Source organism: Hemitrygon akajei, chromosome 18, assembly GCF_048418815.1.
Source record: "Hemitrygon akajei chromosome 18, sHemAka1.3, whole genome shotgun sequence".
In the NCBI taxonomy this organism is placed as follows: Eukaryota; Metazoa; Chordata; class Chondrichthyes; order Myliobatiformes; family Dasyatidae; genus Hemitrygon; species Hemitrygon akajei.
In genome coordinates this window covers 34,091,590-34,107,271 of record NC_133141.1, presented here as the reverse complement: position 1 = coordinate 34,107,271, position 15,682 = coordinate 34,091,590, and the positions used below count along the sequence as shown (strand labels likewise).

The following is a 15,682-nucleotide window of genomic DNA, read 5'->3' as shown; positions in this document are numbered from 1 at the left end:
GAGATGAGGTGAGAGGGGGAAAAGGGGATGGGAAATGGAAAAGTGGGGGAGAGGAATAACTGGAAGTTTGGGAAATTGATGTTCATGCCATCAGGTTGGAGGCTACTCAAACAAAATATAAGGTGTTGTTCCTCCAACCTGAGTGTGGCCTCATCACAACACTGAAGGAGGCCATGGATAGACATATCGGAATGGGAAGTGGAATTAAAATGGGTGGCCACTGGGAGATCCCGCGTGTTCTGGCGGACGGAACATGGACGCTCAGCGAAGCGGTCTGCCAATCTATGTTGGGTCTCACCAAATATACAGGAGGCCACACCGGGAGCTCCAAACACAGTATATAACCCCAACAGACTCACAGATGAAGTGTCACCTCACCTGGAAGGACTGTTTAGGGCCCTGTATGGTAGCGAAGGAGGAGGTGTAGGGGCAGGTACAGCACTTGTTCTGCTTGCAAGGATAAGTGCCAGGAGGGAGATCGGTGGGAAGGGACAAATGGACACTGGAGTTGCTTAGAGACTGATCCCTGCAGAAAGCAGCAAGTCAGGGGGGAGGGAAAGATGTGGTTGGTGGTGGGTTCCCGTTGGAGGTGGCAGAAGTTTCGGAGAATTATGTGCTGGACACGGAGGCTGGTGGGGTGGTAGGTGAGGACAGGAGGAACCCTATCCCTGGTAGGGTGGCGGGAGGATGGGGTAAGAGCAAACGCGTGTGAAATGGAAGAGATGTGGTTGAGGGTGACGTTGATAGTGGAGGAAGGGAAACCCCTTTCTTTGAAGAAGGAGGACATCTCATTAGTTCTGGAATGAAAAGCCAGAACTCAGGTTCACAGGAAGGTATAAGTGAAAAGTTACTTTCCTCTCATAAAAAAGGTATACTAACCTTGACTATTGAGTTATGTCTCTGGTCAGAGTCAAAGAGGTGGATGACCATTTCTTCCTTACAATAGCCATCCTGAGGGCACTGTACATTCGAGGTGTTATCTCATCTGCAGAGGAAGATTCTGACTGAGAGAACACCTCTAACCGCCAAATAAGAGAGGTTGCTCATTGGTCAGATTCGGCAGAGGCATTCTGCCAGATGGTTTAGACTGTTTGCTCAGGGAACAAACCCACAGAACCCATACAATCACAGCCAGATGTCAGAAAAGGAACAGAGACTAATCTCCCCCCCAGTGACACCATTCAGATCAGCACACCATGGGGAGGGCCATCCTCAATGCCTGAGCCCACAAACAGTGAGGCATTTCACCAAGGCTGTGGGCATTTGGCTCAGGCAGATGAACAATGGATCCCAAACTTAAATAACTCTGGAGGTAAAGCTGGCAAATCTAAATGTACGCAGCATGAAGAGCACTGTGCAATGTGTTAATGCCTTGCAATGCCTTGCCAAGGTCAATGCTGATATGACTGTGTTTACAGGAGTGTGAGCTGCCACATCCTGCAAATATCAGAGGTGGTCCCAGGAACCGTCTACATTGTCCGGTTGAAGAAACGATAGTTGCACATCCGCCCTGGGGATTCAGCTGCAGGCAGGTAACTTCTGTGAAAGTGAAGTCAAAGAGATGGTGATGGTGGTGGGGAGGTGGGGTGGGTGGGCAGTTCTCTTTTAGCTGATGTAAAGTACTGCAACAATCTGCTCTGGTTAATTAACGTGCATGCCTCACACATGCTGAGCAAACGGGTAGCTCCCACTGCTGCTGGCAATATTCCTATGAGTTGTTTGGGCTGGAAACTTCAACTGTATCATTGATGTAGCTGTGGTGACAGAAGACTGGACAGCCTTCCTGATGGAAATGGTTAAAGATTCAGTGTCATGCAACACCTTCAGCACCCCTGCAGCTGGTACAGTCACTATATACTTGGACCACAAAGGGTAGACTTGGGTAGATTTACGATCCTGGATAGACTTTCTCCTCACATTGAAGGTGGTCGTGGTCAGATTCACCAGCTTATAAAATCATGCGGAACATCTTTCCAAGGGTAGGGGAGCCTAAAGCCTCAGGGCATAGGTTTAAGGAGACGGGAAACATTTAAAAGGAATCTGAGAAGCATTTTAGCCCCCACACAGATGGTGGTGGGTGAATGGAAAGAGCTGAAAGAGGAAGTGGTAGAGGTGGGTACAATTACAATGTTTAACAGACATCTGAACAGGTTCATGGATAGGAAATGTTTACAGAGATATAGGCCAAATGCAAGCAAAAGGGACTACGTCAGTTGGAATGGCCAAGTTGGTAACACCATGATTCTATCGCTCCAAGCATGATCAATAGTTCATAAGTTGTCACTGTGGCTACACTCTCAACACTGTTCAACCACTACTGCCTTCTCCTTTAAGGTCAGGCAGTTGATAATCCATGTTAGAAAGGCCTTCACAATCTCCTACAAAAATACTTTTTGATGAGCACTAAAGTACTCGTTCGATTTGGCTGCCACCTCACTTGCAAATTTGACTTTGGAAAAAGTCTATTAAAATTGTTAGCTGCAAGACTCTTTAAGTAACCAATCTGCTAGTTTCCAGTGACTTGTCTTTGAAAGTCAATATGCCCCAATTTCCCACCATTAAAAATAAGCTCTGCATTTCTGTTTTCCTACCAAAATGGTAAATTCACCTTTACCACATAAACTTCATCTGCCACAATGTTATCCACTCAGTTAGTATGTTTGCATCCCCTTGAAGCCACTTTGCATTTTAATCACATATTAAACTCCTTCTTAGTTCTATGTCTTCAGCAAATTAGATCGATATTGATTGGGAACATTGGAGATCCAGCACTAATTCCTTACAATACAGTTGTTATCACAGCCTGTCAACCTGAAAAGGAATCATTTATTCCCACTCTTCATTTTTATCACTTACCCAGCTCTCTATCCACTCTCCTACATCACCTCCAACTTCATGCCACCTAACCTTGTTAATCTCCTTTGTGAGACCTTATCAAAAGCCTGCAGAAAGTTCAAACATACCACATCCAGTGGTCTCATTCATCTACTCTACTAGATCCATCATTAAGAGATGCTAATAGATTCATCAAGTGTTACATTCAATTATTTATTTATTGAGATACTGCACAGAACAGGCCCTTCAAGCTGTGCTGCCCAGCAACCCGATTTAACCCGAGCCTAGTTACAGGACAATTTACAATGACCAATTAACCTATTAATCGGTACGTCTTTGGACTATGGGAGGAAACCAGAGCACCGGGGGTAAACACACATGGTCACAGAGAATGTACAAACTCCTTACAGACTGCAGCAGGAATTGAAACTGAGTCGCTGGTACTGTAAAGCGTTGTGCTAACCACTACTAGGCCGCCTTACATCCCTTTCATAAACCCATTTTCCCTACTACTGATATCAGGCAAAACAGGTTATCAATTCCCTGTTCCTTTCTCTCCTTTATTTTATTTAGAGATACTGCATAGTAACAAGCCTTTCCAGCCCAACGTAAAGCTTCTTTGCAATGTCCTATTGCTGTGAATATTTCCAGACAAGTGCAGCCTTTCACTGTTTCAGTTAAGGAAATACCATCCCTTCTCAAAGATAGCTAAAGGTTAAAGTCTTGTTACTAAGGAGAGTGCTCATATTAATTGAGTTATCACAGATCACATTTAATGTTACTACTGCTGGCTAAGCCAATAAACGATATTAAAAGTTAATGATAAATCCTTATAACTGATATCTGAAAAGAGATGAGCTATAATATTTGATTTGTAAATGAATGAGCCCAACAATTAAAGGTCAATCGTTTTTTTTGCAACAGAGGCAAAAAAAAGGTACCGAGTAAAATTAAGTGAAAGGGTGAAATGAAGTTTGTATCTGAGAGAACTAATCCTTGGTTGCCAGCTGGCAAAGGGGACAAGTTGTTCCTTGAGATGAATATAAAAAGGGTTGCCCTACTTGACATTTTAGGACATCAACTGCAATATGTAACAATGCTTCTTGTTTCTCAGGAAGAGTCAATCATCTGTTCATTGGTGAATCTTATGTACCTTTTGTGAGCCCCCAAGATCCAGAATATTTGGTTTTGTGTCACGGTGGACCAGAAAGACTTCTGACTAAAACAAAAGTGGTGGTCTTTATTTACTTAACAAGAAGCTGAGGTGGAAATGGGATTCCTCTGCTGAGAGCATGAATCAATGCGATGGATGAACCTCGGCCTCTTGTGTTGTTGAAGGAAATAAAGGTCACCACTTTTGTTCTGGATAGAAGTCTTTCTGATCCACCATGTAGTCCAGCAACTTATCTCCCATTCCTTTCGATTCTTTTGCCTTCTGCTGCTACTTACAGGGCAATTTACAGCAGTCAATTAACTAACCAGCACTACTTTGGAATATACATAGAAATCCACACAGTAATGGGGCAAATGCACAAAAGTCACACCAGAAAAGAGCATCAGAAGTCATGCCCATACTTGAACTTGAAATCTAGTGAGCAAGTTGCTCTTCATAAAAAAATTCACAATTACTGACTTATTTGGCATGGGTTACTTATACTGGATTAAAGGGATCTCAAAGCATTAAAAGATTAAATTACCACACAAAAGAGTTGTTGCACAAACTGCTGACTGAACTCGCAAGAAAGACCATTGAGACACTCTTTTAGGCACATTTAGGCACTCTTTTGAAAGCACAGTAAATTATAGTCCTGGAATAAGGATACGTGTGCACATCTTTATTGATTCAATCCCGATCTCTTCAGGAACTTTATTAAAGCTCCAAAGACTTTCTGGGCCAACATGACGCAGAACCATACATTCTGGACCTCGGGGCTCACAAGAGTATAGAGCAGAAAATTCACTGTCGGGCAGATGATTGACTTCTCCTGACTGACGTGATGCATATTATGGTGAGCATGCCATCATAGAGCAAGTATAACATGGAGGTGAGTTACTGTGAGGCAGTTGATCTTGAGTAGGGTGTTCCAATGCCCTGCCTGATATGATGGAGTCAAAGGCTTTAATGTGGCTTAATATAGTGAGTGGTTGGTGCTGCTCCCTGGATTTCACTTGGAGTTGTCTTGTGAAGATCATGTCCACTGTGCCTATATCATTTAGGTAGCGGCCCTATGGCCACTGAGAGAAGGTGGCCGAGGAGGACCCTGGGGATAATTTTCCCTTTGACTGACAATAGGAAGATGCCTCTGTATTTACCACAATCACACTTGTGTGTTTTCTTTTAGAGGATAACCATGAATATGGCATCTCTGAGTTCCCTGGTATATCCTTATCTTCCCTGATGTGGGCCACAAAATTGTGGATTTGAGAGACTGAACAATTTCACATTCATTTTAGAATTTCAGCAGGGATCATATCTACTCCTGAGGCTCTATTGCTTCAGTGGTTTAATTGTTAATTCTGACCATCTTGGCATGGAATAATGTTAAGGAGGCCCAATTTAAAATAAAACAGACCACTCTCCCCATTTGTAGTAGGTAACCAAAAACACTATTTTAATCACCATACCCCATTGCCAGCAGACAGGCGGATATGGCCTCAAATCTTTGATATACAAAAGGCCTACTACATTATCCAATCTCCTGTAAAACATCAGCTCCAACACACAGACAGAAGCACAAACACAAGTTAGAAAATCTGGGATCTGATCCACAAACAGAGCTATTATCAAATTACAGTAAACTTTTACTAGCAACAAGGCTTAAAAATACTCTCTCTCTCTCGCCCCCCCCCAACACACACACACAATAAACAGTGGCGTTTATTGCTTAATGCCAAGTCATCATGGTTCTTTGATACCAGAAGCAGTCACTCTCACTTCACCCCATTCCAGAGTCCTCATTCATCCTCATTGGCAAGACCTAGCTTGATACCGAAAATCGAAGCCCAAAGGTCAATCTGAAGTCTGGAAATCAAGGCCCGATGGCCAAAGCCTGGGTCTGCAAGTCCAGAGGGGAAGTCAAAGGACCAATATCAGTGAGTCCAAGTCCACCGGAGGCTGGATGCGGTCTGTGAGTGTGCGTATAGGTGGGATGGAGGTAAGGAGCTTGTTTTGTTGTTGTGGTTGCTTTTGTGTTGTTCGCTGAACATGGTGAACATGTTATATTGGTGCCAGAATGGAGTTGACACTTGCAGGCTGCCCCCAGCGCATCCTTGGGTGTGTTGGTTGTTAACACAAACATTGCAATTCACTGTATGTTTCCATGTATATATGATAAATAAACAAATCTGAATCCGACTCTGTAGCTAAAATCACAGAGCACAGGAATGGACTTTTCAGCCCATCGTGTCCATGCCAACCTTCAAGCACCTGTAATCCCACTTACCAAAAAAAAGACAGAATTGATGGCTTTGTTGCAAAGTTTGCAGACAATATGGAGATAAATGGAGAGGCAAGTAGTTTTGAGGAACTAGAGGTACTACAGAAGGACTTAGACAGATTAGGAGAATGGGCAAGGAAATGGCAGGAGGAATGCAATGTCAGGAAGTGTCTGGTCATGCACTTTGGTAGAAGAAATGAAAGGGTTGACTATTTTCTGGATGGAGAGAAAATACAAAAAAACTGAGATGCAAAGGGACTTGGGAGTCCTTGTGCAGGATTCACTAAAGGTTAATTTGCAGGTTGAGTCAGTGGTGAGGAAGACAAATATGCTGTTAGCATTCATTTCAAGAGGACTAGAATATGAAAGCAAGGATGTAATGTTGAGACTTTATAAGGCACTGGTGAGGCCTCACTTGGTGTATTGTGAGCAGCTTTGGGCCCCTTATCTAAGAAAGAAATTGCAGACATTGAAGGGGGTTCAAAGGAGGCTCACGAAAATGATTCCAGAATTGAAAGGCTTATTGTATAAGGAGCGTTTGATGGTTCTGGGCCTGTATTCACTGGAATTCTGAAAAATGAGGGGTGACCTTATCGAAACTTATCGAATGGTGAAAGGCCTCAATAGAGTGGATGTGGAGAGGATGTTTCCTATGGTGGGAGAGTCTAAGACCAGAGGACACAGTCTCAGAATAGAGGGGCGTCCTTTTAGACTGGAGATGAGGAGATATTTCTTTATCCAGAGGGTGGTGAATCTGTGGAATTCTTTGTCACATGCAGCTGTGAAGGCCAAGTCATAGGGTATATTTAAGGCAGAGGTTGATATATTCTTAATTAGTCAGGCATGAGGGTTAAAGGGAGAAGGCAGGAGATTGAGTCGGAGAGGGAAAATGGATCAGCCATGATAACATGGCAGAGTATATTCGATGGGCCAAATGGCCTCATTCTGCTCCTATATCTTATGGTCTTACCAGCACTTGTCCTGAACCGGAGAGTAAAATTTAAAAAAAAATCTGAGTTTACAACTACTAAACTAAACATACTGCATTATACAGTAAAACATTTTCAGCAGAACTGGTATTTCAGTACAGTATTCTCATGCAAATCACACTTCGTCATGAAGAAATCTCAGAGGGGGATTAAAAAAAAGGGAATTCAAACTACTTTGTAGCATGTTTAGAACATTTTTTCTTCGGTAAACAGTTTAAATATTGCAAACTTCAACATAAAATACAGAATTAGCAAATAAAAAAGCATCAATCATTGTTACATGTTGCTACTTGCAAGAATTTTGGAGCAGAGTGAAACCATAATTAAAACACGTACAGTGGATTCCAGCGAATCAGGACACATTCGGACCAGCACATTTTGGCCCAATTCAGCATCTATCCCAGTTAGCTAGTTTCATGGAAATAGTTAAAAAGGTATATAAAAAACAAACTACTGTTTAACTGAGTAACAAATTATATATTTAAATGAAATACAGAACAAATTATAACACTACCAAAACTACGACAGGACTATAAAACTGTATATTAGTTCCTAACAGTTATCAATGGAGATTTTCATCCAGTGTACCCTGCCGTGGTCTTTTGATTGACTGTAAATAAACAAAATCAGCGAAATCACTTAGTGCAGATAATAGTCTGCCTTCGTACAATGCTTTTGGTGATTGCATCTTCCAAAACTTCAGTGTCATTGTAATATTCAAGATGACTGTCGATACCTTCAAATTCCTTGTAGTTCCTAACTTGTTGAAGCAGTGAAATCATTTCATTTTCACTCCCGGCTGTTTCTGGCATCTCCAAGCTTGAAGGTTTGAAACCTCAGTGAGCAAAATGGCTCTGAATTGTCTTACCACTTATTTCTCGCCAACTATCGGTGATAAAAACCACTGCTTTTTGAGCACAGACAAGCAACTGACACTATTTTAAAACTGTTTGCTATAAGTACATTGTAGTGTCTAACAGCCACACATGCACACGACTGAAGCTAGTTAGAAACTGTTCGGCAACAGTTTACTGTCCCAATTAAGTGGCACAGTGTCCCAAATGAACAATGGGAATCCGGGCTATTTTCTCATTTTGTCTTTGTTCTTTAAGTGTTGTTCCAAGTAAGCAGCTGCCCCAACTAACCAATGAGCCAATTAATTGGAATCCACTGTATTTGAATAAAGTTATTAAAAAAACAAATGACAGGGCAAATGATCGGCTCATTATGTCTTATTACCATGGGATACAGCATGTTGCCACACTTTTTATGCTGTTACAACTACACTGTTTCTTGGCACCAATCCAACTTCTAACGATGTCAACAAATTGGAAGAAAGTACATAAATCAGAACTGTAAAAGGATGGGATTAACAAACTAGAAACCAAATTTTAACAGTACTGACAGTGAAAATATGAACTAAAATTAAAATCAAACTGCCACATGAACCCTTGATCAGGAGATGTCTGCAGTTGATCCCCATGGTAACATTGGCCTTGCTCTATTGCAGGTATCCCCTTTACCTTTTATTCTCTTTGCCAGTTCTGGTCAATGGACTTTGGCCTGAAATGCTATGTCTATTGTGTTTTTTTTATAGATGCTGCCTGACGTACTGTGCATTTCTGACATTTTCTGTTTTTTTAAATTTGATTTCCAGCACCTGCAGATGTTTTAATTTTCATGGTTGTCAACTTGCCCATGCCATTTTCATGTGCTGTCACCTCTCTCATTGTCTCAATCACAAAGAGGCCTACCCAGGGATCTCCATCCACAACCTTTCAATCCTACTTCCTTGTATATCCTTCTGAAAAAGCTCTCCTGCATTTGCAGATTAATTTATTTGTTTCACTCACTGCTGTCATTTTCAACCTCCCACCATTGCCCACAGTCAATTAATTTTTCCTGCCTTCCACCCTATGACAGACTTTCTCTTCCTTTTCTCTCTACACTTTAAACTCCGTCCATTTTTAGCTTTTCCCACTTCAGTTGAAATGTCATTGACCTAAAGCATTAACTCAGTTTCTCTTGTCATCAATCCTGCCTGCATTTCTGAGTATTTTCAGCGTTTTCCATTTTATTCCCTTCCTGTTATAAACTGACAATCACCATACTCCCTTCACATACATCATCCAACTTTCTAGAAAGCACCAGAGATGATTCCATCCTTGAAAACCATTGTTTCATTTTCAGCCTCACTTTCTTCTCCAAAGTCATTTAACAGAACTGCGGCTTCTAACTTCCAAAAGTTAAATGTAACTTGTGTGAATTCCTTTGATCAGGTCTCTCCCTCCACTAAAGCACAAAAAAGCACGGAAACAACTCTGTTTAATGTAATTAATGAGATTTTAATCCATTCCCCTTTGTCCTTCCCAACCTGTCTACAGTCTTTAATACTGTTGAGCACACATCTACTTCCAACACACTTGTCCATCGTCCTGCTGGATAAGGCTGCACTCATCCAGACAGCCTTGGTGATGGTGCAGATTCCCCAGTTGAAATATATATTTTTTCATCAAGCACAGAGAAGTTGCATCACTATGCTTGTTTCAGATGATTTCCTGGGATAGGAATAATGGTCAAAGAGCAGTTTCTGATGGTCCAGATTACAGAGTTTGTGATGGTCCAGTGAGGAGTCAGATTCAAATATGCTTTGACTATTTCAGACTTCCAATGACTACTGAATGAAACGTGAACCCAAGTGTTGAAAACATCAGTCAGCAGCAGATACTCGTTCTGCTCCAGAAATGTGTCCTTGTTATATTGGTAAAGTTTTCCATACAAATATCAACAGTGTAAATGTCTTAATCAAGCACTAGATTACCAAGTTCCATATACAAAAGAAGGAAGGTCCATTTGAAACCCCTAGCAATAATTATTTCTGAATGAGTACAACAAGCAATTACTATTCTTTAGTAGAAACTGGAGTTCTTTCTTTAACTTGCTCTGTAATGGAGTTGAAAGGAACAGGAACATTGCTCCCAGATGAACAATGAATTTGTAAATCACTGCCACATCTCACTTTGATTGACTTTCTCTACCACCCACTACCCCTCAGACAGCACTTACCGTAAATTAGCTGTTCCGCATTCTACTCAAGATCAGCAAGTTCCCTCTGGCACTGTGGTCAGTGTCCACATCTGACAGGAAATAAACAAATGAGGCTGGTGGGACCGATTTCTAATGATCCTGTCCCTGTCATTAGGCACATGCAACATCCAATGAATGACAAACACGCCCAATTTGAGCACACAATCTGATTTTAGTGGTTTTAATCTCTGAAGCCTTAGATGAAATTCATCCTCAACTTCTCTCCCTTCAAGGCTATAAAGGCTCTACGTAACTGTATGATGCAGTATAAATGGAGCTCAATTTACGAATCCACACAACAAAGTTGTCTATCTTCTAGTATTGTCTATTTCCATTACAGCATAACAGCTATTGCTTAACAAGTAAAATTATTAATAATACCAATACTTAGTACTTGATTTTGTGCATCTCTCTGTGCTAGTACAATTTTTCTGTGAAACAATACAGGATAGTGCGTTTACTCTGGTTCAGATTAATTACCTCTCTGAAAATTGTAACTTTCTGAGAAGTCTGATTTCATCCAAGACTAAAAACTTTACACCCAGGCCATGCAACACACACACAGAAAATGCTGGAGGAACTCAGCAGGCCAGGCAGCATCTACAGAAAAAAATACAGTCGATGTTTCAGGCAGAGACCCTTCAGCAGGACCCTTATACCCAGGCCATGCTCTTTTCTCGCTGCTGCAATCAGGTAGGAGGTACAAGAGCCTCAGGACTTGCACCACCAGGTTCAAGAATAGTTGCTATCCTTCAACCATTTGGCTCTTGAATGAAAGCTGATAACTACACTAATTTAAGGACTCTGTTATATTGTTATTTCATGCTTGTTATTTATTGCTATTTATTTGTATCTGCATTTGCACAGTTTGTTGTTCATTGATCCTATTTAGTTACTGTTCTATAGATTTGCTAAGTATGCCCGCAGAAAAAGAATCTCATGTGGTGAATTATATGTGGTGACATGTATGTACTCTGATAATAAATTTTACTTTGAACTTTGTACAGCAGATTAAATACAATATTGCAGATGCTGAAAGCCTTAACTAAAAACAGAAAGAGCTGGAAATACTGTGCAGGTCAACCAACAATTGTAGAGAGAGAAAAAGACAACAACTGATCTTGAGGACAATTCTTTTATTTCAGTCTTTGCTGGAGTGGGGAATACAGGCTCCTCCTTCACTTTTCTTGCAATTCTAGACAACATATATGACACATAAAATGGCAGTTAATAGCCAATCTTGTTTCACATTCAACCATGGGCATTGCTAACAATTTATTACCTATCCTAAATGTCCTTGAGAAGATTATGTTGGCCGGCTTCTGGAACTGCTACAGTCCTACTGGTGAAGATGTTCCCACAGCAGTATTGGTGAGGGAATTGGAATTTAGACCCAGTGATGATGAAAGATTTCTCATACATTACAAAGAAGGAACAGCATGTGACTCAAGGAAGAACCCAGATGGAGTAATATTCTCGGTGATGGTAATGCCATTTATGGGACTAGGTGAGAGTAAGTGTCAGCACGGACTAGAAGCGCCGAGGTGGCCTGTTTCCATGCTGTAATTGTTATATGGTTAATGCCACTGAATGTCCGGGGTAGGTGGTTAGACTCTCTCTTGTTGAAATTGATCACTGTCTGGCACTTAAATGGTATAAATCTTCTTAGAACATGCCTGAATGGTGTCCAAGTCTTACTACATGCAAGTATGGGCAGATAGAATTGAAGACAGTGTAGTCATCAGTGAGTAACCCACTTCAGATTTTGGAATGAAAATAATGTCATCAATGAACTACTTAAAGATTGTTGAGCCTAGGACACTGCCTGTGAAGTTCCTGCAGTGATATCCTAGGGCTGGGTTGATTGACCCTGACCCTAACACCCCATCCATTTTCCTTTGTGTTTAAGTATGAATTCAATGGTGGAATGTTTTCCTGTTGATGCCCATTGGCCAGTTTTAATCAGGTCACCTTGATGACAAGGACAGTCAGCCTCACCTCACCTCTAGAACTCAGCTCTTTGGTCCATATCTACACCATGACTGTAAATCTGGTTCTGGCGATGCCCAAACTGAGCATCAGTGAGTAGGTTCTGCTTGATAGCACTGTTGATAAGGCTTCGATCATTTAATAATGATTGCAAGGTATGTGAACAATATTTATCAGGACCAGATTCAGCATGCTTTTGGTAAATGGGACAAAGCTAGACTATTTTCCATATTGTTGGGTTGCAACTATACTGGAACTGTTTGGCTAGAAGCACCGCTAGTTCTGGAGCATAGGTCTGCCCGAGCCAGGAAGTAGTCTGGTCCAATACCCTTTGCTGTACCCAGACCTTTCAGCTACATTCATGGAAACCCAAGGTTTGCTTACTTAGCATTTCTGGCTAAACATTATTGCAATTGTTTCAATCTTGTTTTGGCACTTGCATGCTGAACCCCAACATTTTTCATTATGCTTGGCTAATCTCCTAATTTAGACACCAGTTCCTAATGTTTGAAAGGAGGATTTTTTCAAGACCAACTGGCATGGGATTAACTTTGCCTTAACCAAGCCTAATGCAGATAGTCCATTGGTTTTATCCAGTTTTTGGTAGAATGTATTGCATTGATACAATTGAATTTTAGATGGCAGTTAAAAGTCAACCACTTGTTGCAGATCTGGAGACACTAACATCAGATCGGGCGAAGATAACAGATTTCCTTCCTTATAGGGTATTAGTGATCACCATTACCGATAATAGTTTTCCTTATTCCAGGATTTATTTCACCACTTGAACTTAAATTCTCCAAATGAAATTGTGGGATTTGAATTTGTCTCTGTATTATACAGTACAGAATTTGTCTCTGTACAGTTTAGCAAATGAACTGTGCCAACATTCTCGCCTTTGCTGTCACTCTGTTGCTCTGAATTCTCTTCCTTGATTCTAAATCTCTGAATACCATCCACACAATCTACTTCCCTCCTCACCACATTGCAAGAAAGATTTGCATTTTTAAATTATTTGTACCTATAAACCCAGGAATCTCTCTATTTTTCAATTTTTCCATAATCTATTCAGCATTTACAACCCAAATGATCATCAAATAACTTGTTTCTTATTTTCAAACTTTGGGGGCTCGTGTAACACAATTTTTAGTCCTTTAACTACATGACCTGAGAGCACTACAGTCGCTGGAAAATCTTTCTGCTTCTAATGCAGACTCTAAGGAAGCTCACCTATTCAAAAATATTTGCTTCAGGTGCCTAAAAGGTGGTTCATCTACTAGCTTTGTACAATCACACAGAATACAAAGGGAGCCAGACTGCTTACAAAAATTATTCTGTCCTAAACATGAATAATATGGTTTTAACCCAGGCTGTCCATCTTTATGTTAATACTTTTTTTTAAAAACAGGCACGATATTAGTAATGATGGAATTGTTTCTTCATAAAAGAAGAAACAAGGGACACATTTGTTGGAAACAACAGAATCACATTCAAGGCCCATGTTCCACAATCCCATTAACAGATGCCCATAGAAGTAAACTTTAATTTAAAAAACGTATCAATGTTAAATAGTATCCCACTTACTGTATATGATTTTGTGTATCTTACAAGGTACTAAGAAATCTTGGAAATGCAACATTAAAACAAGGGTCAGTTTCTGTTTGTGGTCAGTGTTAATCATAGGCCTTTTTTTGTTTGATGTGTTACGTCACAAGTTGGGAAATTCCAGTTATTTGTTGATTTGTCACTAAGTAATTTAAATACAAGACTAGTCATAATGTCAACTGGGGTGAAATCACACATTTTTCCCCCAGTTCACTGGCAAAAAGGAAGGCAGCAGTTAAGTCTGAGTGAGGCAAGCACTTTAAGATCCTCCCCACCATTATCATCACATTGTGGAGAGATAGGAGCCAGCGAGTAAGACCATCCATCAGCTCTCACTTTCCTACATAAAACGGATCAGAAATCCCTTTGGTTTTCGGGGAATGTTTCCTTCCACTAGCTTTACCAATACCCCATTATCTCCCAAAGGTGCTCGCTCCAGTGGCATACCATACCTAAGTGACTACTCTCATGTCCTCTTCATTGCTGCCTACTTTCTAGCAGGAATCAATGGGAAATGATTAGGAGGAACAACGGAGCAATGAGGGAATTTGAAACAGCACTAGCAGGTCTGGGATCACACCACAGAGCAACTTCCCAGTCCATTTAAAAAAAATTACACCTTTGTGAACCACGCTGTAACTTTTCTTTGAACAATACAGGAGCTTTGTAAAATTCAGGTTGTGATCTACATGACTCAGGTGCAAATTAGATAAATAGGTCTCGCATACAGGCAGCCCCGCATTACAGTGGAGGGAGATGCATTCCTAGCAAATGGGTCATAATCACTACTTTCCATAACATGGAGCCACATCATCTATGAAGAAATGCAAATTGAAAAAAAAATGATTTATTCGCTCTTTTTTCCCTCCCCACTCAAATTCCATGAGAGAGAACTGTACTCTGTATCTTAAACATTGGTCAGTGATTTGTGAATTCTGTAAGAGTAAATTTTCATAATCCAAAGGGTCACAAAGCCAGGGTCATCTGCACTGAGCTGGATAATAAGGAAGTAGTCAACAGTCCTAACCACAAACCATACCAATGAAAAATACATCTTTTGCAAAGTTATAGTTGTATGCTGAAAGCAACTTGTCACAACTTGCACGTCCCCATTCACTAGCAGTCAAGAGTATGCAACCATGTTTAAAGTAGAATCCAGATATTCAACAGAGGAGCCAATGTTCCTAACAGTCCAAGTAAACAAATCTCCCATTCACAAGGTATGATTAAAATTCTGTCATTCCTATACACACAAGATATAGAATCTGCCCAGCTCTTCTTAGCTCACACATTTTCAAACAAGGCACATATCTGAACACAAAAGGGTACATGAATGAGAAGTCTCACAACTATAATACCAATAATATTACCTTGTTTGTTTCACTTTCTTCCAACCCCTTTCTTAAAAATCTCCACTTCAATCAGCCTTCCTAATAGTTTTTATCCTGGTGTTATCTTTTTTTAAAATTACACTTTTGGGAAGCTCCTAGTGAGATCAGTGTCGCTGAACAATTGTTAGCTGTTGAAAATGTTGAGTTTTGTGGGTATTTTGAGCAAAGCTGTGAAAAGCAAAAAAAAACTAAACTCCTGCCACAAGCAGTCACTTCCCTATTGAGGTCAACAACATGTTTAATCATATGGAACTTTTTTTTCGCCTCTTTTACCTCATATACTTTTAAATTCCTTGAATGCTAAGGAAAAATAATCTAAAACACTGTACACATCTGAATAAAATCATGC

At 40.6% G+C, this 15,682-nt stretch overlaps 1 protein-coding gene across 3 annotated transcripts in view; it reads right to left on the bottom strand.

Annotated features, from left to right (window-relative positions):
- Positions 1-15,682, bottom strand: part of LOC140741294 (signal transducer and activator of transcription 5B-like) — a 159,659-nt gene that overhangs the window by 130,931 nt on the left and 13,046 nt on the right. Inside the window, exon 2 of one of the 3 annotated variants that reach the window (XM_073071332.1) lies at positions 10,328-10,398. The exons of the other annotated variants lie outside the window; for them this stretch is intronic. The gene's annotated coding sequence lies outside the window, so the exon portion shown is untranslated. The remainder of the gene's footprint in view (positions 1-10,327; positions 10,399-15,682) is intronic. 3 annotated transcript variants of the gene reach the window in all.